The 22,746-nt window shown below is 40.6% G+C and overlaps 1 protein-coding gene across 9 annotated transcripts in view; it reads right to left on the reverse strand.

Annotated features, from left to right (window-relative positions):
• LOC119019449 (netrin receptor UNC5C-like) overlaps nt 1-22,746 on the reverse strand; it is a 371,539-nt gene that overhangs the window by 302,108 nt on the left and 46,685 nt on the right. For 3 of the 9 annotated variants that reach the window (XM_037098027.1, XM_037098021.1, XM_037098030.1), the window contains exon 2: nt 16,189-16,213. The exons of the other annotated variants lie outside the window; for them this stretch is intronic. The gene's annotated coding sequence lies outside the window, so the exon portion shown is untranslated. The remainder of the gene's footprint in view (nt 1-16,188; nt 16,214-22,746) is intronic. 9 annotated transcript variants of the gene reach the window in all.

Below are 22,746 nucleotides of genomic sequence, written 5' to 3' on the forward strand. Positions count from 1 at the left end.
ATTCTTTTGCACTCGCTGTCCATGAGGTTCAGGTCCATGTTTTGCATACATCATGGGATGTTTCATTCTACAATGGATAACTATTAAAGGCATGGATAAATTCAAAGACAGTGCACAAGGTGTGCAAATAATGTGTGTAATTACTTTCTCGATCAATTAATCTATAGAGAAGTGTACTGTACTGCATACACAGTATGACTGGCACTAATTATATTATACCTGCCTCCTAAATTAATGGGTTTTCTAGAAAGCAATCTTCAAAATTTACTCTTATTACGCTAAAAGCTATGCGGAATTTGCTCACATGAGCATGAAAATCTTTTTCCTCCAGTTCAGAGACAGATTAAGAAACTCCCAACAGGAGCTCAGACCTCTGCAAAACCTGACAGTATCCTCACTTTGCCATTACTGCCTCTTGAAGAGTAAAGTAAATGTACTCAAGCAAACTTAACCGCAGTACAATTTTGAAGTGCTTGGACTTCACCTCAGCATTTTCATCTTATGTATACCACTTCGACTCCACTAAACTTTAGATTATGCACTCTAATGTGTACTTTTACTATACTATATATTTTTTATAGGTTATTCAGTAGTCTATAAACCTGTGATCATCTGATAAAATAGGATGCACTGTTACAAATAAAACTACCCACGAGTAAATAAGGCAGTTCAAATGAACTCCCCCTTGATGAAAACTACTGTTTACTTGTAAATGCATCGATAATCATGATTTAATAATGAGATATGGTACATTTATTTTTAGTACATATAGTTACTAATATGTCTATTTTTACTCCACTAGCATTTTGAATGCAGGACTTTAATCTGAGATATTGCCTCTGAAGTAGGGGGAGTTTGGTAAAAGGTTGTTGAATTGTGAAAAAATCTAAATATACCATGAACATAAAGACAATGAATGTGTACAGCAACATGAATATACACACACACACACGTCACTATGAGTATCAGTTCAGCTTAGTTCCTGCACTCGGATGTTTTTAGCAAATTTCCTAAATGTCTTCAGTCACAGTTGAGGCACTCTAAAACATCCTGCCAGGTTGACTAATTTGACTCCTTAATCCAGGTTATAACCTCCATGTAATCTGCTGACAATTAACTGCCATTCCATGTGAATTAATCCCTATCCCTGTGACAGTTAACTCCTCTGTGTCTCGGTCAGCTGAAATTAAGTACTGTCATCGTCACGCTCCCGACAGGGAAACAGTTTTCTTCCCACACTGCTTGACCTGAACAGGAAGAAGAACAGCCACTTCTGATTTCCTCTCACTTGAGGAGCAGCTGCTCTAATGACATATCAGTCTTAGCCCCATGAATACATGGACTGTAAAATTGAAGAGAGTGCCATCACATTTATTTCCCCCGGTTTCTTCTTCAGGCTTCAAGCGTCTGTGTCCCCCTGTAGTTAATTGCGGTTCTAAGCCGACGCGATGCCCTCCCTGTCTATTACGTCGCGCCTGGCTATGTCTGAATTGTCTGTGTTGATGTGAGTCACTCTGGGAGAGAAATTCAATTACCTCCCCTCTCTACCCAGTCATGGCCCTGCCCAGCCAAGCTGAAGTATGACTGATATCTGAGGGAGAGGGGAGAGAGAGAGAGGCAGAGCGACAGAGAGAGAAGGAGGGAATAAATTGAATGTGTGTGTTTGAGAGAGAGAGAGAGAGAGAGAGAGAGAGAGAGAGAGAGAGAGAGAGAGAGAGAGAGAGAGAGAGAGAGAGAGAGAGAGAAATAAAGAGCAAAATACTGGCAAACATAAGGAGACAGTAAGATGGAGAGACCGTTTGAAAGACTGAGAGGGCAGGCACAGACGTATGGAGAGAAAGAGGAGAAGCGGACTATAAAGATGCATTCCCCTGAAAGCATAATCTGACATTCACCATGCAAGCAATTTGTCCTTGATGGAGGTCTGAACGATATGGGCGTCACATCCCGGAAACACGCTTATTGGAAGCTGTTTGGTTTTATGAGACATCAAATAAAGTTCAAAACAAATGGATCGAGCGGTCGCGCTCTAAACTCGGGCCTCCTAAAAAGAGTCTCATCGATTTGCATGTAAATCTTTTTATTTATCGAATTTTACACAATGTTCTATCACTAACTTTAATAGTTGTCTCAGTATGAACATCAGTCACTGTCAGATATAATTTATATCATACAGCAAATGATGCAGGGCTGGACAACCTATTTTTTTTTCCTATTCAAACAAGTAATCGAACACATTGTTTCTGGTTTTTTTTCCCCCCCAACTGCAGGGAACATTTTTGTATTCAGAGTAATGCAATCAGAGACAAGTTTGAGATGCAATCAGTACTCTTTGTTAAGTATTTAGCAAATTCAGATTTTAATTAAACACTGTTCAAAAAAAAAAAAAAAAATTGAAGGGATGAGATCAAAAAAGTGTTGTGACGAGGATGTTACACGTTACCTCAAATAAAAACAATTATAACTATAGTCATCTGACATGAACAAATCAGGAGTGGAGGTGTAACAATACGAATGGTCTGCACCCACCAGTGCCCCAGTTTCTGAATGTGCCAGTTCCAAGAGAGCATGACTCCAAGACCAATAAAGGCACTCAAAAGGAACAAGAGGACATTAAAGAGGAGAGGAAGAGAAGACAGCTGAAGATAAAGATGATGAAAAGCACAACCAAGAGCACATTAAGCCATCTTTAGATAATATAGACACCATCAGGATGAAAAGGGGACACTTTTCTCCAGGAATGAAAAGATAACCTGGTCCTTTGCACAGTGTGGCAGTCAGGGCCAAATGACAGCACACATGGAGATTTAGATGACCCAGAGACCTATTAGACTGACAGTTTCCAATAGGCAGGACATAGTTTCTATTTCATCTCTTTAGCCAGCAGTGAAGGAGCAAGCGTCCTCTCGTTATGAGAGCAGAAGAGCAGAATGCTGATAACAGACCTCAACATAACCTGTGTTCTTAACAAAGACTCCCCATGGTGTTGACTGACAGCACTACCCGACCTCAGCCTGCTGCATAACCAGACCAGTGATCCTCATCATCTCCTCCATGGTCCACACACTAAACTGCTCCAACTTTCTTTGATCTTCCAACCTCCTACAGCGAGCATCTAGCCACCTACATCAGCTTAATTCAGTTCGTTTTCCCTGCCGTGGGACCGTTCTCTGACACACTGCACATGAAAGTCCAGTTTGTGTTAGCCAAGGCTAGTTAATGCTACTTTACTTTCTTTATCGGACTTTGCAGACGTCAGCCAGCTGACACTAGCAGAGAAGGGAAGGAGAGGCAAAATGAGGCCACATATACAACAAGACGTATATTCATGCTCAGGAACAACTGAGTCGACCGTATGAGAAACCTGGATGTTGAGCGTAGCAGTGAGCATCAGACAAGGGTTACTTGATGTTTTGCTCTCAACTCTATGCTCTTATTTGACACATTTCTAATTCAGTAAAATGTCTATTAATGAACAGCAACAGTTGGATAGAAAAGGTTTGAATGTGTTCAAATTTGGCCCATTGCTCATGAATTTCTTTTTGGGAGGATGCAGCAATGCTTCCTTTTTTCTCAGTGTTGAGAAAAACTGTCTTGAGTCTGTAATTGAGTGATTGTATCACACACAAGGGTTCAATGGATTCTACAGTCTCACATCAGCAAGGGTTCCTGACCCAGCCTGAGCTCTCAAAAAAGACAAAGAAAGCTCCCCAAATACCCGAGCACCGAAGGAAAATGGGAAGAAACCTCAGGAGAGGCATTTCAAAGAAAGATACCCCCTTCATGAAGTTGCAGTGGGATCTGTGAACAGGAAAGGAAGGAAATGTTGATATACAGAGAAGTCAGGGCAGTAATATGTTTTTCATTGTTCAGTCTCCACCCAAGCACATTGGATTTGAAATGATAAAGTGGCTATGACTTTAAAGTGCTGACTTTCAACTCCTTCAAGTGTTCACATTTACTGTCTATGAGTAATGGAGAACTCAGAGCTGAATTTACACAGTCTCCAAAATCTTTGGACAAGGCAACACAGCATTTCAAACTAAAGGCAGATTTTTTTTTTTTTTCACTACTGATGAATAGTTTAATATTCTTGGCCCTTCTCAATTTTTCTGTTTGAAACTTGGGAAAAACGAGATGTGCACTTGGACAGTGCTAATCTCCGCAACAGCCAAAGTCAACTCTTTCATGCAAATCTAAGATCACGTCCAATATCTACATCTATTTGAATTTGTCACAAGTTCACAGAAAAGGGACCCGAACGCACAATACACAGGCAGACAACTGAATGAAAAGCAAGCTTTTAGTAACAAAAGCTGAAAACCAAAATCTGTGAAATACAAAATGCAAGGACCAAACATGAAAGCTAAAGAAAGTACAAAGTATCAAATCAAAATGCAGTGGTACAAACCAGGAATAAGATGGAAAATCAGGACTAAAAGGCCATAAAGTATAACAGGAAGATGGCTTTTACATAAAAGTAATCCATTACTGGAGAGATGTCTGTCGTTTCCTTTCCTTTTGTCACCAGAAAAATAAAGGAATATCCCTGAAGCATTTTCTCTGTTTCTGTTTGTCTCCCACTGCTCAGCAGGTGGCGGCGTGCCAGCAGAAGGTAAACCTACAGTTGCGTCAGTGCGCATGCGTAGCCGGCTAATTCAATGTCGTGAGGTGGCAGAGAGAACAGCATTAACTTTGTGGAAATATTCCCATTATTTCTGGGCGAAAAGGGACAAGAACAGCATCATGGTGAAATGGAAGTCGTGCCTGGAGGAGAAGTGCTTATTACAGCTTCTGCACAGTTCACCATCAGATTGTTAGCAAAATAATAACTGTAAATGTTAAAATGTGTCTGTCATTCCTGTTATTAGGCAAGTAATACCAGTCTTGTGCACTGACTGCATGTTTATGTACTCTGTGTGTATTAACATTTCCATAGCCACACCGTGGTTTAAGAACGAAGCATTTCTATATTGTGTCAATCTTACAATTTTGCTGCTCTTTACGTGAAACTACTGCCCCAGAGTGCTCCATAATGTCTGCTCTCTGTATGAAGTTTGAGCAGCTTGCCTCACGCTGCGCCCTTCAGCCAAGTTTCATGAAAATCTGAACAGCATTTCTTTTGTAATCCTGCAAGCAATCAAACCAAACCATAGCCCTTGGTGGAGGGCCTGACAGCCCAGTGAGAGGCGGAAGGAAGGATTTTATGTTGAGTCAGTGGAGGAGAGATCATCTATTTAACCATCTACCTGTGATGATGTCTATCCCAAACATCTGTTAAACTATGCCACAACAGACAAACGCTGTACGCAGTTTAAAAGCCAATCCAAACTTTCCCCAAGTAAAAATCAACAAGTGACATTGGACTGTTTTCCTCCCTCAGCCAAGATGCTAATCTTTACATCTAGAGCTCAAATTGTGCTCAACTTGACACACACTTTGGTGATAAGGTTTGGATAAGGTCATATTGACAAGAGGGAGAGAAGTCATTACTGGACAAATACACAAACAGTTACATCTCCTATGGCTGCCAAAGGGATGTCGCTTGATAGTTTTCCTCATATTTCATAGCTCCTTAGCGGTGAATTTAGATAATCAAAATGGCAGACTGCCAGCTTGTCAAAAGCATGTCTTGGAGCAGGCCGCATTTTGCCATGGCGTTTTTTATTCATAAGTATTCCCACTAAGTGCTTTTTGTTGTTTGACAAGGCTAAGCTGAGGCCCATTTTCACCCTGCTGGGAGAGCAGTTACTGGAATCAAAGCTAGATCACAGTTGTCACAATGCCATTTCACTGTGTATTACCATAGCATGGCACCAGCTCCAATAATCACTGTTCTGTCAATAAAAGGGGACAGCAGAAGGCTCAGAATAACCACAATGAAGTGATCCATTCATCCAAGGGGAACAATGGAAAACAGGGCCAGGTATTTTATTTATTTTTTTTATTTTCCTCTGAAACTTTAACAGAAAATCCTCTGTTACATAAAGAGATTCGTGCATTGTGTGTAAACAGGTGAGGTGTCTGGTGAGACGTAACGATTACACCCAGTCAACATATTTATACTATCAAATGTGCTACAGTCGAAGCCTCTCACTCTACAGTCTAAGAGCGTCTGTTCTATCCGTGATACATTTCATTATCACGGAAAAATCCACCGGGGATATGCGTTTATATTATTACAAGCAAGCTGTGCTCATCTAGTTGTTGCCGCCATTATGACTGCAAAGAATCCAATCATGTCTGATAAGTATAATGTTCACTTCAATGGAAGGGGGAGAGAATTATTGCTTTGAATACCACCTCCACCGCTGGATGTGCCTTCTATGACCTGTGATTCAAGTTATTGTTGTCTATATCAGAAACTAAATGATCTGTTACATGTAGATTCAGCCCCACCCACGTGTTGTCACCATTATGAAAATAAAACTGAGCGCTTGTCACTTGTGCAGTGGTGTAAACTGAGATCCAGCAGTAAGCCTCAGAGAATATGTCCTGCTGGATTATTAAAGTCGGGCGCTGTCTATATTGATTGGTCCTGATGCCCTTGAGGGAGTCAGGCTGTTTAGTGGTGTGACGGGCACAGCGAGTCATAAACACGGCGACAGGATGTCAATGAGCCATAAACACTTCTATAAAAACTATCTCTCCCCAGCGCTGCTGAAATTTGTTTCACATCACATAAACATGGAGGTGAATTGACGCGTTTCAGTCCGTGCATTTTACCATCATCCCATTTGTTTCAAATAATCACTCTACTGTATTCAAGAATAGAACATAATAGAAAAACAGAGCAAACTTTAATAATTTTGTCCCAAAACTGCATGTACAAATGTGTTGGGGAAAAATTGTTTTCAAAATACAACTAATGTAACAGTGATACATGACTACAGATACACAATATAAAAGTCAGAGCAGCAGACTGAGTAAATCTGACCAGGATTTACTGTGACAGGAAGTTGATACAACACTGAGTTTGCGAGTTGATGTTTGTGACGGATATTCTGTAGAGCGGGTGAACTTGCTGGTTATGAAGAAGATGCCTGATGTCTTGAGAAGCAGCGTTTATTGACAAGCTTGATCGAGGGGAGTAAAAGCGATCAGTACAGCGTGCCAACCACTACCACTCTGACGAGCATTCCTGAACAGCGGTCTACTCAACCCATCGCTGGATGTCCAGATAAAGTACTCTAATCCAAATAAGGCCGCATTCCAACTGTCTCTCTATCTCATCCTAACCTCGGTTTCCACAGAAACAGGGCTTGTTTGTCAGTCTAATCAAAGACAGCTGCACTGGGCTGAGACACAGATTCCACTCTGCAGGCTCTCCTGTTGTATGTAGATCAGGGCCACACACTGGACGATGCCTTTGGTCATTATCTTTAGGGTCAAATCCAAATAAGATGTTGGTCAGTGACTTGAGAGGTCACTGCTGAGTGCAGAATTAACCTAACACAGGAGCGAAGAAGCTCACTAATTAAGGAAAATTGCTTCAAACTGTGAACAAGAGACGCTTAGGAAATGGTTTCACGAGTCTATTCTAGCAGCAGAGTAGGGAGGGAAGAAGTGAGAGTGACACTGAACAAAAATCATCAAGTTAGGAAGGACCAGTCCCACCAGAGCTAACACCTTAGCAGCTAGCATTGGTGAGTCACACCTCGAATCAAACCAAATGTATTTATAGTGTAATCTTGTCAATCTATAAGGTAAAAGGAGCTGATCTGAGAATATAACACTGCATTCCAAGAATGATGTGATTTGATAGCTGAAACTTCCAACATCCAACAGAGCTGTTCCAGGTGCAAGACAAAAGTGAACAAAAAACTTGGCATCCTAAAAACTGAAACGTATAACCTTCATTATTGACAGATTAATTCAGAGCCGATTTATTGCAAGCCAGGTGTGTGTAATAAACTGACAAAATTGAGTGAAATATTACTTATACTATGTATTCATAGTTAGTAGAAGTAGAAGTAGAAGTAGTCATATACTAACTATGTATTCATAGTTAGTACAGAATAAATACTGTACATAGGTTTTGTAAGGAAACTGAGATGTTAAGATGTCCTACAGACCAGGATCAGACAATGAATAGGGAACATGAAGTGGCATATAAATTTGTCTCTCACAATGTGCTTTGACATGCACTGCTTTAGAACCGCACCTCCATTCAGCACCCTTTTGATTCATTCATTTTTTTGTTCATTTCCATTTCACTCAGCTGCTTATCTAAGTTTAAGCAGGGTCTCTCTCCTGGTTCTTGGGTGTAGTGATGTGGGATGAACACCTCTGAAATTCAGATATCAAATACATCATTCATACGCTGCACCACGGTTCAGCCAGTTGTATTCATGAATATTCAGAGCAGAAGCATTAACTTAATAGGTTCATGCTAGTGTGGCATGCTTTATATCAAACAACAAATAAGCATCAATACACCAAAGTACTTCAGCATGGTTATGACAAACCTAAGTATCCACAGCAGCTTTTCTTTCACATATTTTAGCCTCCGTTTTCTGCCACATTGGAACTTTCCAACTTCTGTAACTGTCAAGTTAAGCAGCCCATTGACTCCCAAACATGGGCCACCACAGTAAGGAACAAACCTTAGTAAATAAAGCACACAGTCTACCAGTGAGCCACAGCGGCACTTCCCTTAAAAAAGTAATTTTAGCATCTGCCTAGCTACCTTGTTTACCAAATTCACTATTTCATAATATATGGTAAAATGCATTACACCCGTTCTGTCAATATGAAGCCGAAACCCATTAGCAGCATTTTAAGGCAACATTAGCATGTTTACACACTGGGTATGTTGCTAGAGTGCTGAGCTAAACACCTTACCTCTGGCTTACCTCTCTTGTGAAATAGCAAAAAGGCTACCACGGGCATTTGCTTTACTTTACCCAATAAGAGAGGCACCAGTGACCTACAAGACCTACACCACTGCATATAGCAAGTGGACTTTTACTCTGTAGACACACACCCTGACAAACCATTAGGAGTCATGAGTGCACCAACAGCGCTGGCTTCCCACCCATAACCATGGTCAACTGTGTTTGAGAGCAACCTGACATTCAGCCACAGTTTCAGTGAATACCTCTAATATACATTATATATTAAAGTTGAAATCCATAAAACACTGTGGTATAACTTGGTCATGATGCAGTTTTAACTGTGTTGGTTGTTGATGTTTGAATTCTATCGTTTGGATAACTAACATTGTGAAATGTGACTGAATTGTGGTTGGTATGTTACTCTTGGAAAAAAAAAAAAAAATCTAATTCCAATAAACAAACAGAACTGGCTGCCTCCATTAGTGTGGATGCAGCCCTGTGGAAATCATCACATGAAGAAGAATTAACGATGTCAACAAGGACAACAATCTGGAAGAGAAATCACACACACATGCACATGAACAAGGAGAACAGAACAAACAGTGTGTCTTCATTTGTTATCACTGTGGAGACAGAAGTGGTGCCAAGCCTCACGCCGAGGGAGCTCCCATGAGGAGAAGGCCTTGGCAGACGCAATATAGTGGCAGAAGGTGTCCCAGACCTCTGTCTTCGCCTCTCTCTCTCCGCCACCATCTCACTGTCTCGACCTCTCTCTCCTCCCCCTTTTTTTTTCTGTCTCGGAGACGAGCAGACGAGAGCCGAAAGACAATGTGTAATCTGCTCAGCAGTGCGTACGGCTACTGGTGCGTCATGAATGAATATTGTGTGGGTGAAGATGAGTTTGAGCTGAATTGTTTCTTTAAAATCAGACAGACTGAGGAGTTTGATTCAGGAATATTGTAGAGCTCAGCTTTTACATCTCTTATCACATCCTGTGTTCAGTGGATCATTTTGTTGTGGTTTTAAAACTTATTACTCTCAAAGTATACATCATGTATTTCCCAGAGAAACACAGAACTCTCTCCATAACTTTAGTTTGATTTTTAATTGCAAAACTGCTGATAGTTACTGTACAAATGAGTGTATTAGCAGTAATTTTGTTGCTGTGTTGAGTAATAATTTTCTATAGAATAACAGCCTAACCTGTTTTACTCTTACAGTTATAAAGGAGACAAATCATGACACAAAATCTTGGAACAATCTTTTTGAAAAATTATTTCTCCGTCATTTGACACAGATGCAGATTTCTTACTGGAGAAACTAACTAACTCAGTTCAAAATAGCTGCAATGTGTCACAAAGGACTGAGGCGAAAGTTACAGGTACCTCGTCAAATGTCAATATATTCACAAATTTATGATTCACGTAGAGGTTGTGTTGATAAAGGGGTATTATTCTTGTGTTGAAGAGCAGCTTACCTCATGTTTGCTGTTTGCATACTACGAAAAAAAAACTGTTTGTTTAGAATAACCATAATTGGTTGGCTACCATAGAAAAATATATTGGTTATATACAGGTTAGATCTGAGTTTTATTGTCTGTAGTTTTGAACAAAAAGTTTCACTTGTATAAGAAACAACAGTTTTTAAGTTTAACTGATGAATCTGGCAAATGCAACACTGTTGAGTACAGAGTTTGGCCGAGCTTGCTGAAGTGAAAACTTCCCAAATAAAGAAAAGAACAAAAGAACCAAAGTTAACTTAGATGCTGAGTAGCATCCAGCACTGCTCCCATTCAGTATGAAACTACTACAGAGTGCATATTCCATTTCTGAACAGGGCCTTATCCAACATCAGTACTGCTCGTCAGTCATTGCTATAGCTTGGCCTTGCCAGTTTACAAAATTGGGCAGTAAGCTACCGGTTTGGTTTTTCGAAGACAATAAAAAACACAAAGCACTGCTCTCACTGATGCCAAATGCACATCGCTCCTGCATGTTTAGTAATCCAAACTTGACAGGAATGCCCTGCCTGGTTACAGCTGCCAAGATATAATTCAACAAACACATTTAAGGGGAAGGATTCTGTTAAACTTTGTTTTGTTTAAAATTGTTTACATGCTTAGCGACCACATCCTAACAAATAAAGAAAGAAAGAAAGAAAGAAACTCATCCTACATGAGCCAATCCAAGCATCATATTCCGTTAAAAAGAAGCCAGAGACAAATGTAAATTCCACGTTCCACCAAAGCGGCTGCACGTGAAAGGTGTTTAGACAACATTAAAATGGACACGGACGGACACACAAAACTGAACAAAGCGTGGAGAGACATAATGAGGCAAAAAGGTGGGACTACAGCCAGAGCACCTGTGTCCACGGCTGGGTGTAATCACTGCATGTGACAGTGTAAAAAAGAGAAGACAAACAAGACAATCTGTAATTGTAATGATGCCACAACATATTGAAAAACCCAACACAGCTGCTTCTCCTGTGAACACCGTCTGAACATTCAACTATCTGTCCAACAGCATTACAACATCCGGGGGGGGGTGTTTATTTAACTCCTCAAAGAGCTGGACAGATTTTTGTTTGTTTGCTCATCTTGTGTCTGCGCGTTTTAACAGAAAGGTTAATAAACATTTCCTGCCTGCGAGTCAAAATGGCCATTAGCACGTAAACCACAATACAGGAATTCAAAACCTATTATTTATTCAACCGATGTGGCTGCAAGGGGTTTTAATCTATTTATTTTTCTACTAAATCCAACTGCAGAGGTGACACTTTTCTTTTCAACTAAAATTTGAAAATATACTGCACTTTTTTTTTATCGGAGCTTCTGCATTATTTTCCCAGTGATGTTGCGTTGTAATATATTGCATGCATAATAATAAGGGGATTTACAGTAGGAACAGAGGGAGGGCTTATATCATAACTTGCTCCTGGAATAATAACAGATGCCTTGTATCCCAGTGAGCTTATTGCACCTTTTGAAGCATTTGTTCTAGTGATTGTACACATTACTTCAACAGACATCCTATATATGCTAATGAGATTATAGGCATTTAACAGAATTAAAATGTCTTGCAGCTGCATTTGTTAACAGCTAACCATATCATCGGAAAGCTACAAAGTCGTAATCACCTCTTTTATGTAAATGAAGCTGTTTTGCACAACTCACACACACAGGTTAGTTATTCATAGAGGTAGTATATAATGACTATACTGACAAATCAATGACCTGACTACTGAATGATGTTATAAGGATGGAAAACAGATATTGGATGAGTAGACAGATGGATAGACAAGACAGACAAATGGGCAAATAAGATGCCTGCATGTGGCAACCCCTGCGCCTCTGAGTGAGAGCAATATGTGTGTGGGAATTACAATGATACCTTCGTGTGATGGGAGAGATTTGTTTTCTCCGTGCGAGCGTTGCACTTGCCCTGGGTAGAGGGAAAACAATTCCTCTTTAATGGATCCCTATAATGTTCCAGTCACAGTCATTAGGGACTCCGACAGGCACCATATTTAGAGGAAATCTTCCAGTAATTAAAGGAACCGCTTGCCATTGTGAAAAGGGGGCTGGCTTTAATGGGAAGTTCTATTAGTCTGTCATGGTGAAGCCTAATGGCTGACCACCATACCATCATTAGAAACTGTGTGTGTGTGTGTGTATGTTGGCTAATCGTATAATTAAATGGAGTATGATTCATCACAGACAAGTAATGGGTATACAAACCCTTTCTTCCTACCCCCCCCCCAACCATTATCTATCTCTGTCCTTTTTGTGTTCTTATTTTGAGCTGAGCTTAGCTTCTGTCTCTGTTTGATTTACGCACTGCCTCTAACGCTTGCCACACACACTGTTATTCCTCATTCTGCACCCATCCGTTCCCATTTCAGTTTGCGGTTCCTTGTTTCCCTCACCCCTCTTTCATTCCGTCTGTCACTTTGCGTCTTTCTCACTCTCTTCTTGTCCCTTCCTCTATCATACCTCCATCGTTATCCTAATGCTTTCATCCTTCCTCCTCTTCTATTCATTCAATTTGTTTGTCTCCCCGGTGCTGTCAGCATTTTCTTTTCTCCCCATTGCCCCCTCGCCTTTCTCAGTACCCCCTCTGCTCATTATTATCTCACAGCAATGCTCCTCTACCTTATTTGCCAACTGCGGTGTTTTCATATACTGTTAGCATATGGTGAACTATCTTTACTATACAGAAGTCATCAGTATTTGTATCGCCTCGTCAATCCTATAAGATCCAAGCAGATGGTTTCTTTTCATGAAGTGCTGATGAAGGTGTTCTCGTCTGAATAAAAGCCACAAGTGTGTTGGATGGTTTTAACTCCTTTTTCACTGCATTGATGAGGAATATTTTATTTTTAACTACAACCTCGAGCAGTTTTTCCTCCAGTTACAGCTGCACAATTAATCAAAATATAATCGAAATCAAAATGTTGGCAAGTGAAAACACTGAAGCTGCACATTTTTGAGGGCTGTAGGGCTGCAGAGATGCACTTGCCTACACATCGTGTTCTTCAGATGCAAGAGAAGATGTTTGATTGCAATTGACGCCAACAGTTGTTGCATCACCACGATTTTCATGCAAAATGTAAAAGTCACACTTCCTAATCAATCATTTTGCAATCATAATATCAGGCATTACAAGTTCCAGTGTAGCATATATATTCACAACAATATCTCCAACATTGCAGGTTTTCAGTCTGCTAATTTGCTTTACCAATCATGTTTTCCTCCACTTCAAAATGAAACATTTCAGCAAACTTGCCTGCAATTTCAAAGAATAACGTTTGTGACCACTAAAAGCTCAGTCAGACTTTTTCCCATAACAAGTCATTTGCAGCCATCATCTCATTCAGTGTATTTTCAATTTTGCCACCCAGGCTTTGGTTTATGAAGCCATTTTCACACAAAAGTAAAAGTTACAAAAACCGTCAGAGGATTACATTTTCAGATCCATGGTTTCTTATCGGATCCCGACAGTTTGCCCCCCCCCCGTAGTGTTTGGTATCATCCCACAGCCATCTTGTAAGATCTGCTGGAGCAGATGGCCTCTCCTCATGAAACTCTGATGACAGCACAGTAATCTGACACAACAGAGGAAAGGCTACCAGATTAACAACCAACTCCACTCAAGTGGAATAGCAACACAGGTGCTTAGCGGTGAGCTGGAATGTCCTGCCCATGACCATCGTTGTGTAAAATGAAGGATCAGCCTAAACGATGGGCCCAGTCATTACACACCATGCAAGTCTTTTTAGACGCAGACGACAAAAGAGTTTTTTTATTGAAAAACTAAGATTACCAACATCGAAGTTTGAAATGGTGTTAGTGACCACGAACAATGTCGTCAGCATATGCAAGCATACTCAAAGGGCTGCACTAACTGGCTGGTTGGCCAGCTGACAAATTGGTTGCCATGGCTGTTATGAAAAGCCTGGGCAGAGGTGATTGGGTCGCAGTATCTGGGTCTGTGGTCGAGAGTTACACTGAGGGGCCAGATGGGGCGGCAGCGGGGTGTCGGAGTTGCCACCCTCAGTACTTCATCAGAGCAAAAACCAGAACAGAGAGGTGTCTTTGTGAAAATGATCACATATCTAAAGCATGTTGTAACGAAAATGCAACCTGACATACTGTGGAAGCAATATGAGATATCCAATTCTAAACGTAATAGGGTATGTGGAATACAAAGTGCAGACATAGTAAGCAATCCAGTACAGCAACCGTGCAGTAAATATCACAATTGACTGGCTTATAATGGTACATTTTTGTTGATATTGTGTCTAGTTGACAAAACATCATGTGTTGTTTTACTCCTGTCACCAATGTGGGAGGTGAAAATAATGTACCTCACAGGGAAAGCAACACATTTTAAAAATTAGTATTAAGCTGGCAATAGACAGCATGCTCTTTGTCTACCTCTAGTCAGTTTGTTCTCAGATAAATGAAGGTCAAATTAAGGCACAAAGGAAACACATCTGCCGTTGGGCAAACCAAAACAGGAAGAGGCTTTGTTTTCCCTGGCCACTGTCCCCAGGTAATGATGGAATAACTGGGATGATTGTGGAAATGCCACACCACTGAAAATAAAAAACCCTGTTGATAAATGAGGCAAAGCAGGCGAAGAGAGAGTGATAGGAACTGAGGTAAAACAACAGTGAATGGATGGGCATTTAATTAATGGGGAGTGCTTCAATGTTGTGTCAAAATCTGTTTCCCCAATGATATGTGTTTCCCCAAACCAATGGACAATAGCCAGACTGCTAACAGTAGCCATGTTGCCAACAGTGATACCACAGGGAAATGCCTGGAGGGGGGTGGAAATTGAAAGTTGTCTATTTTTTGCCTCAGATAGCTCTGTCATTGTAACAATTTCTCATTCCTGTTTGAGAAATGTGACACGTTTAAATGAACAAGTGATTCAAATTTGAGTGTTGGAGTGCCCTTGACCAGCTCATCAACTCCTCCTGTGGCTGCTCACTGGCCAAAAGCACACTTTAATATTCTGTTCTGCATCTGAGTGTGTGTAGTTGAAACTGTGTTATTTGGAGAAGGGAAAATAAAATCAAAATGTGCATCATTTCAGTTGACTTCATGTCACAGTCATTTGGTTTTCAACCTGCAAACAAGTCCATTTGCATTAACAGGTATTCAAAACCCAGCCAGGAGTGCACATCTGCTGGGGGTCAAACCCCTGATTCTTTGCAGTGATATCCACTCTGCTCCACATGTGTGCCCCCCTGGCTAATGTACTGAGTCTTTTAAGAGTTTGGTCCAGGCTGAGAAGTCAACTTCAAATTCAAATATACTTGAAAAGAAATAAAGCTCCTGGTACACAAAGCAATTGGTATTCTGTCCATTCCGTAACTGTAGTGAGACCTTAACAATGACTAGTGGGCTCTCTGACACTATGGGAGCAAGATATTTTCATTAGCAGAGGAGCTGAAGGCTAAATTTGAAATGTGAGTTGTATACTAACAAGTCTGAAGAAACCCCTTGATCTATGGCAGTGCCTTTGAGCTTTTTCAAATGTCATAAATAACTGGAATAAAGAATTCATTCTTTTTTTTTTTCCTTTTTTTTTTGCCCAACCTGCACGTGAGTGATGTTTTTAGGCAGACAAAACAACCACAAGTCTGCATACATTATGAAGTGTGAAGAAGTGCTAGTAATATAACAAGCTGTGTGTGTGTGTGTGTGTGTGTGTGTGTGTGTGTGTGTGTGTGTGTGTGTGTGTGTGTGTGTGTGTGTGTGCGTGTGACAGCATGTGAGACTGGTGCTGTACTGTCCCAGTGTGTCCTCAGTAGGCCTGTCAGTCCCAGTCATCTTTACCTGAATGATGCCACCACAGCTCCATCTGTCACCAGAAACCCGGGCCAGAAGATGAAAAATGAAGAGAGAGAAAGAAAAAGAAAAAACAGATATGATGAGGCAGAGGGTGGAGGTAAAGAAGCTGTGAGCAAAAAAAACAAACAAACAAAACTAAATTATCAGGTTAGAGAAAGAAATACAAGCTACTGAAACAGGAAATATCAGAAAAATGAGAAAAGGGTGAGAACATGGTTCAGAGGAATGTGGACATATTAACTGTAAGATGGAAGAGACAAGAGGAAATATGTAAAAAGAAAAAAAACATGGTCTTCTCATAGCGGAATGGAATATTACATTTTACCGCAATAGCATCCATAGGTATGAGTTGTTTATTGACTGACGCCTATAAAGCGTCTTTGAACCCCATCTATTCTAAGGTGGAGAGACAGCTTTCAAAGGATTTCATTTCAGATATCAAATCAGCTGTGAGCAAATATCTCTGAATGCCTTTCTGGGGGGTAAAAAATGCTTTTGAAAATTCCCTGCCTCTCTGTTGCTGACTTTCTTTGTCTTCACACTAGTGAAGAGCAACACGCCCTCTGAAGCCGGGCAGCCTCAAAAATCTGAGGTTGTACTCCTGGAGGAGCATATCATAAAATAGTGAAAAGCAACATTGATTTTTCTGCATGTTTTTTTTAAAGCCAAGGAGTGATAATACATGAGCCACCTTTCTAATAAATTTCCTGTGCAAGAGTGGGAACTGAGTGGTGTGACGCCATCAGTGAATAAAACAAAAAACACCATACAGGTACCAACAAAGAACAGTATGTCACTACTTTGTGAAATTGCTCCACCATGTTGCAAGTATCTCCATAGAAGTTCAAATGGTAATGTGACCTCGTGAGTGATCCTCAGTGAGTCCTCTAGTTCTTAGAAGCTTTTGCACACACGGGCCCAGATTTTCTGTGCCATCTAAATCCCGCCCGGGCTCCCCGTCTGCAGATCTTAGACAGAATCTCAAGGATCTGAGAGTGAAGCTCAAAAGCCGAGCTTACTGATGTGAATCAGCACCATCTGGATAATGTGGGTCGGGAGATTTGGTGTTTCTCTATTCAGTCAATGCAGTCATGCCAACTATATTTGACTGTGTCAAGCGTCAGTGTTTTACTGTAAATGAGCAGGTTATACTTATGTTACACATGCACTCACATGCATTATGCACACAGAAAGAAAAACACTGTTCTGTTGTAAATAGCTTCTGTGACCTGAACATTCTCACAGAACATGCTGCACAAAAGACACACACACACACACACACACACACATTACTTAAGATGTAATTCTGTCATAAATGTAACCACCTTTGTGAAAGTAAAGGTCATGGTTGTTACTCTCAGCCTCTCTGTGAGCGTGGGAGGGTGAAATTGATTTGGCGGTGTTAATGACAGAAGAGCTGAGAGATCATCTAAGGTCAACTGGTCTTTTCCTTCTTTCTCAATCACTAAGATAATAAGCAATTAAAGAGAGAAAAGGATCCTAAAAACGTATACTGAACAAATACAATAACATCCAATTAACACACATTCAGCACATTGTCACACCTCAATGGCAAAAAGTAATAAAGCCAAACTAAAGCCTTTTTCTTTCATCCGCGATCAAATTTTGAAGTCATAAGTAAAATATAAAACACAAAAATGGCATGCATGTGTGCAGCACAAAAATAGTGTGTATCCTCTTTTTTCTGCCTTTGTCTGCATTATTCCACATGCAGTCTTCAAGTCAACTCTGTTAAAATAGGAGAATAAAGAGCAAAATGTCAACCTGAGTAGAAATCTGTCAATCCTAGAACAACTGCCCCAGTACGAATATTACAGCGTCACAAAATTACAACAATTACCAGAAACATGGGGGAAACTGGAAGAGCAATCGCGTCAATCATCCCTGAGAGTCCCTCGTGCTCCATCTTTGAGCTGTAAATGGTGCCACCTTCTTGATTACTCCCAGGGGAACAGAAAAGTCAACACCATTTTCTATTTCTCTCTCATCCGTCCTTCTTTTCTGTCTTCTGTCTTCAGTAAGAAATGATCATGTCAAGCTTCTAAATCACACGTAGACCACTGAGTTTAGTGATGGGTGGACCAACGTTCTGAAATCTATTCCTTTAGGTTCCCTCGTAATGATGGAACAGTATTCCCTCTCAGATTATTTTGGTGGGGTTTGCTGTACCTTCATGATTTTGAAGCCGCAGCAATAATTTTGTAGAAGCAGGCTGCCACTGCAAAATGCGTTTAGTGGAAAAACTGGAGGAATATCACCTGAATCTGCAGCTTTCTTCTGCTTTATAGAGCTTTATAGCAAGTTTGAGCTGTCAGGCCCACAATGTTTTGGTTTACTCTCATTTCTTAACTAGCATTGTATTTCGGTTGCAGCAGTCTTCAGAGAACGTTTTTCAGAGAATAAGCCCCTAAAGACCTGCTGCACACTCGTCAGCACCCAAACGGCAGACAGACAGAAACAGTTGGGGAAATATTTACCTGCAGAGTTGGTAGAGACGTTTGTTATGATGTTCAATCATGTTCATGAAGTTTTGTTATCAGTTTGGAGGAAAACAATTCTTTCTTTACTATTATTTTCTATTAGATAGTGTATTGACAATATCAATTATGACCCGTGGGTCTCAGGAACCTGCTAGCTGTGACACTGATGTTATACACTGTTAGATTCCCATTGTTTACATTTCTTTCTCCGTATGCATTTGTGAGAATATAATCTTTCTATTTTTTTATTCCAATGTGATTGTCAACTACATATATGTTCATCTATAGTCTAAGAGATTAATTAATTAATTAATTAATTAATTAATAAAATGACCAACAGATGCCCCATAACCAGAAATTTACACATTTGGATTCAATTTGCACAAGTCTATTGTTCTGAGCCCGAAACGGATCCCTCTTCCTCTCTCTCACTTCCTCCTTCCCTCTCTCATCGCTACTGTATAGATCACAATAATGTTAGTGGTGACACTCCCTTCCATGGTCATTCATCTGAAACAGAATTACATAAGCCATTTACCACCCGGTCTCCATGATGGATGGCAGGGCCCCCAGCCAAAGCACCCGGGCCTGATCGCTCCGCTTTTCTCAGTGACAAATGTCACCAGAAAGACATACGACACCTTCCGATTTCCGACTGTTTTAAATGAGAATATGTTTGCGATAGGGAAAGTGAGATATAAAAATACAAAGGTCTTGAATTACAGCAGTATGGTCATATTTTTTAGCTTTCTCCTCACTTTTGCTTTGCGCTGGAATATTTCTCCATTCCCTAAGACGTCTGGGCGATTGTCATGTTCTGATTGATTTATCTGTACAATTAGGTGCTTGTCATGCTCTGCCGATGCTTGTGTGTGTGTGTGTGTGTGTGTGTGTGGTGTGTGCATGTGTGTGTGTGCGTGTGTGTGTGGTGTGTGCATGTGTGTGTGTGAGTGTGTGTGTCAGTGTTTGAGTGTGTGAGTGAGTTCCAGCTTCTGTAAACCATGTAAAGAGAAGATGTGCATGTAAGTGCACATCCTCCGTAAACATCCAAACACTGCTAGTGCCAGGCAGCTAATGGCAATGGCATGACTAAGACCAAGACAATGTGGTGTTTAACGCCGTAGGCTTAAGCTCATAATGGCGCCCAGTGAAAAACAGTTGTTTTGGCTCCCTGACAGTTCATATCGAGCTGGGTTTTCTGCTCTTATTAAATGTTCCTGTTATTAAGCCATGTTCTGGGTGTTGGTGGAGTCAAAGTAAACTTAAGCTACTGTACTTGACGGCTTCTTGTGTAACTGTGTTGATTTGACATCTGACATCATCTCATATCGACTACAGGCCCCTTAGTTGAATCAAATATGATACTGGCAAATATTGCAGCGTTGTCCTTATCATACCGTGATTAAACTTGTTACCTGCACACCAAATGTCGTCTCTAAGTCGCTACACAACTGCCAACATTGACCATTCCTGATGATCGTCTTTGGGATTTGTATTTCCATGTATTTCCGCTAGCTTGCCTGAATGTTTTAAAGCCTTGAAGCTTCTGCTGTTGCCATAGTAAGTGATGTCCAAATCATTATTCAAGTGATTCAGTGTTTTGTGTGTGTTTGAACAAAGTATGATAGATTGTGTGTGTGTGTGTGTACTTGTATTTACTCCATGGCATTTGGGACAACTCTACATGTTTCTTGTTTTTGGCTACACAACTCTAACATTTAACTAACAGTCATAACTATGCTCCATGCGTCGGATTCAGATTGTTGTGTCTGGGTTTATCAGTGCAGCCACAGGTCAACCTCTATCACGAATAGCAATGTGGCGCTACAGGCTTCATACTGAGAACTGGTCAGACGAGACATCCTGAGGGCTTTTAAAAACAGAGTTTTAATTATATCGTGACTTTTCATGACTAAAGTGAACAGTGTCCTGAGGATGTCAATGTCTTAAACGTTCCAATATTTTTTTACTCCATTAACTGGAAGCCAGTGTCGAATACTAAATCATAGCGCAGTAGTTTCATGGGTACACGATAACCAACGTTTATGTGGTTGTTTTTGAAACAACTTGGGGATGTCTGTGAGAGATTTAATCAAGATAACCACATCGCATAATTGGGCTTTGACAATGCCCGTCGCTCAAATTACAGACTGCACGTAGAACACAATCCTGATGACTTCAGATGTTTGTCAGACTTAATCAGATAAATGGGAAAGCCTCCATACGTGGAAGCTGTTGCTGCTGAGTGATGATTGTAAAAACCTAACAATCTTTACTCCGCCTTTCAAACATTTCAAGATAAATGATATAGATAAAGGATGTGTCGCATAGAAAACAATAGAAAAAGAAAACAATAGAAAAGGAAGACTGCCCCTACCAATTAAAGTTTTTTTTAAAAAATACAGTGAGATGCACCTGCAGCATGCTTTAGATGGGGTCCAAACAGATTCGTGCTTCAGTTAAGCTCGATACACCTCATAGTGTTCGCGTCCTCAAACTGTGGTTCACGGCGAGTCGCAGAGGCGCTCGGGGGGGGAAAAAAATCTCAGGTCGCCACGCTGCAGCCATGCGCCTGCTTCAAAATGGAGTCAGGAGTTTATGTGTTTATAAGAGAGGATTTGACAGTGTAGGGGCCCAATATCACTGACAGATCCATCCAGATTTATGAATGTGTGTGTGTGTGTGTGTGTGTGTGTGTGTGTGTGTGTGTGTGTGTGTGTGTGTGTGTGTGTGTGTGTGTGAGCGCACGCACGTGCGGCGACAGATCTGACTGCATGTATTGCTGGCAGATAGAATTTAGACCTGTCTGACAAATGATTTATCGGTGCAATTTTACCCAGCTGTCATTGCACTTTATTCAGTTTGACATGTTTGTGTGAATGCATGTGCGTGTGTGTGTTTGTGTGCATGTTCATAAGCACCTATACTTATCTGTATAATGCACGTCAGTGTACTGTACATGTGAATGTATGTGTGTGTCTGTGTGTCACCTTGGCCAGCTAGAGGAAAAACTGTGATATAACCAGAGGCACATTTCCTAAACTGATCACTGCTTTAGTGTAATGGACAGAAACGACTCGTGTCATGTACAGTAGATCTTTATTAACTCAGATACATCCCACTTCACCCATTTTTCATCTTCACTCTGTAACTCATTTTTATTACCAGGAAAACCTCATTCATTTTACTTAATGTGATGCTGTTAGGTCCAATTTCCCTTCGCATACCCTATTATCGTTTCCTATGTAACTGTTAATAAAGCCAGGGATAGACAGAGCCAGAAGACAACAAAGTATATTAGCAGAATAACTTAAATAAGGCTATTTAATAAATCTTCTAGACACCTCTAACCAGCAATGTTACCCAAAGGACACATTTGTCCTCCAGTGACATAAAAATAAAGAGGAGAATCAAAACCTTAGTCTCTAGTCTGAGAAGCGAGGGCAACTATTAAAATACAACACAGCTTACGGAAAGTAGCGGAGGTTAAGACATAGGTAACAGCTACAAAACAGTTTGTGACTGCCTACTAATTTGGAGGATAAACTCGCCCTATTTAATAAGAAATAACTGCAGTGTTGAGGTGTTGCATAAGAAAAGGTTAAAGGAAATGGCACAATTAAAGACAACAATTTGATTTTACAAAGGGGGGGGGAGGTTATAGTCACTTGTGGTGGTGTTTGCCTTCATCAAAAGAGTTCATGTGCTTAATGGTAGATAGACAGAGATCTTTGACACACCCAGAGTTTAACTCAAATGACCAATCAGCTGCTTCTGCTCGAAGAGAAGAAAAAGAAGAATCTGATTCACAACCTCTTCTTCTTCTACTCTGTTTGTTACAGCCATTAGTAATCCTTCCTCTGACTTCTGACAAACTTCTTCTGACTGCACCAATATTTCAAATGTTGCTTCAAATTCGCTTGACAATTTGACAAAAACACCGCTAATGATTAATTAGTACAAAGAAAATCTTTCTTTTGTGACAGTGAATCAGAACCACACAGCACTAGCTAGCATGTCAGCTCCTTTCTTCCTCGACCAG

Source organism: Acanthopagrus latus, chromosome 5 (genome assembly GCF_904848185.1).
Source record: "Acanthopagrus latus isolate v.2019 chromosome 5, fAcaLat1.1, whole genome shotgun sequence".
Taxonomy (NCBI): Eukaryota; Metazoa; Chordata; class Actinopteri; order Spariformes; family Sparidae; genus Acanthopagrus; species Acanthopagrus latus.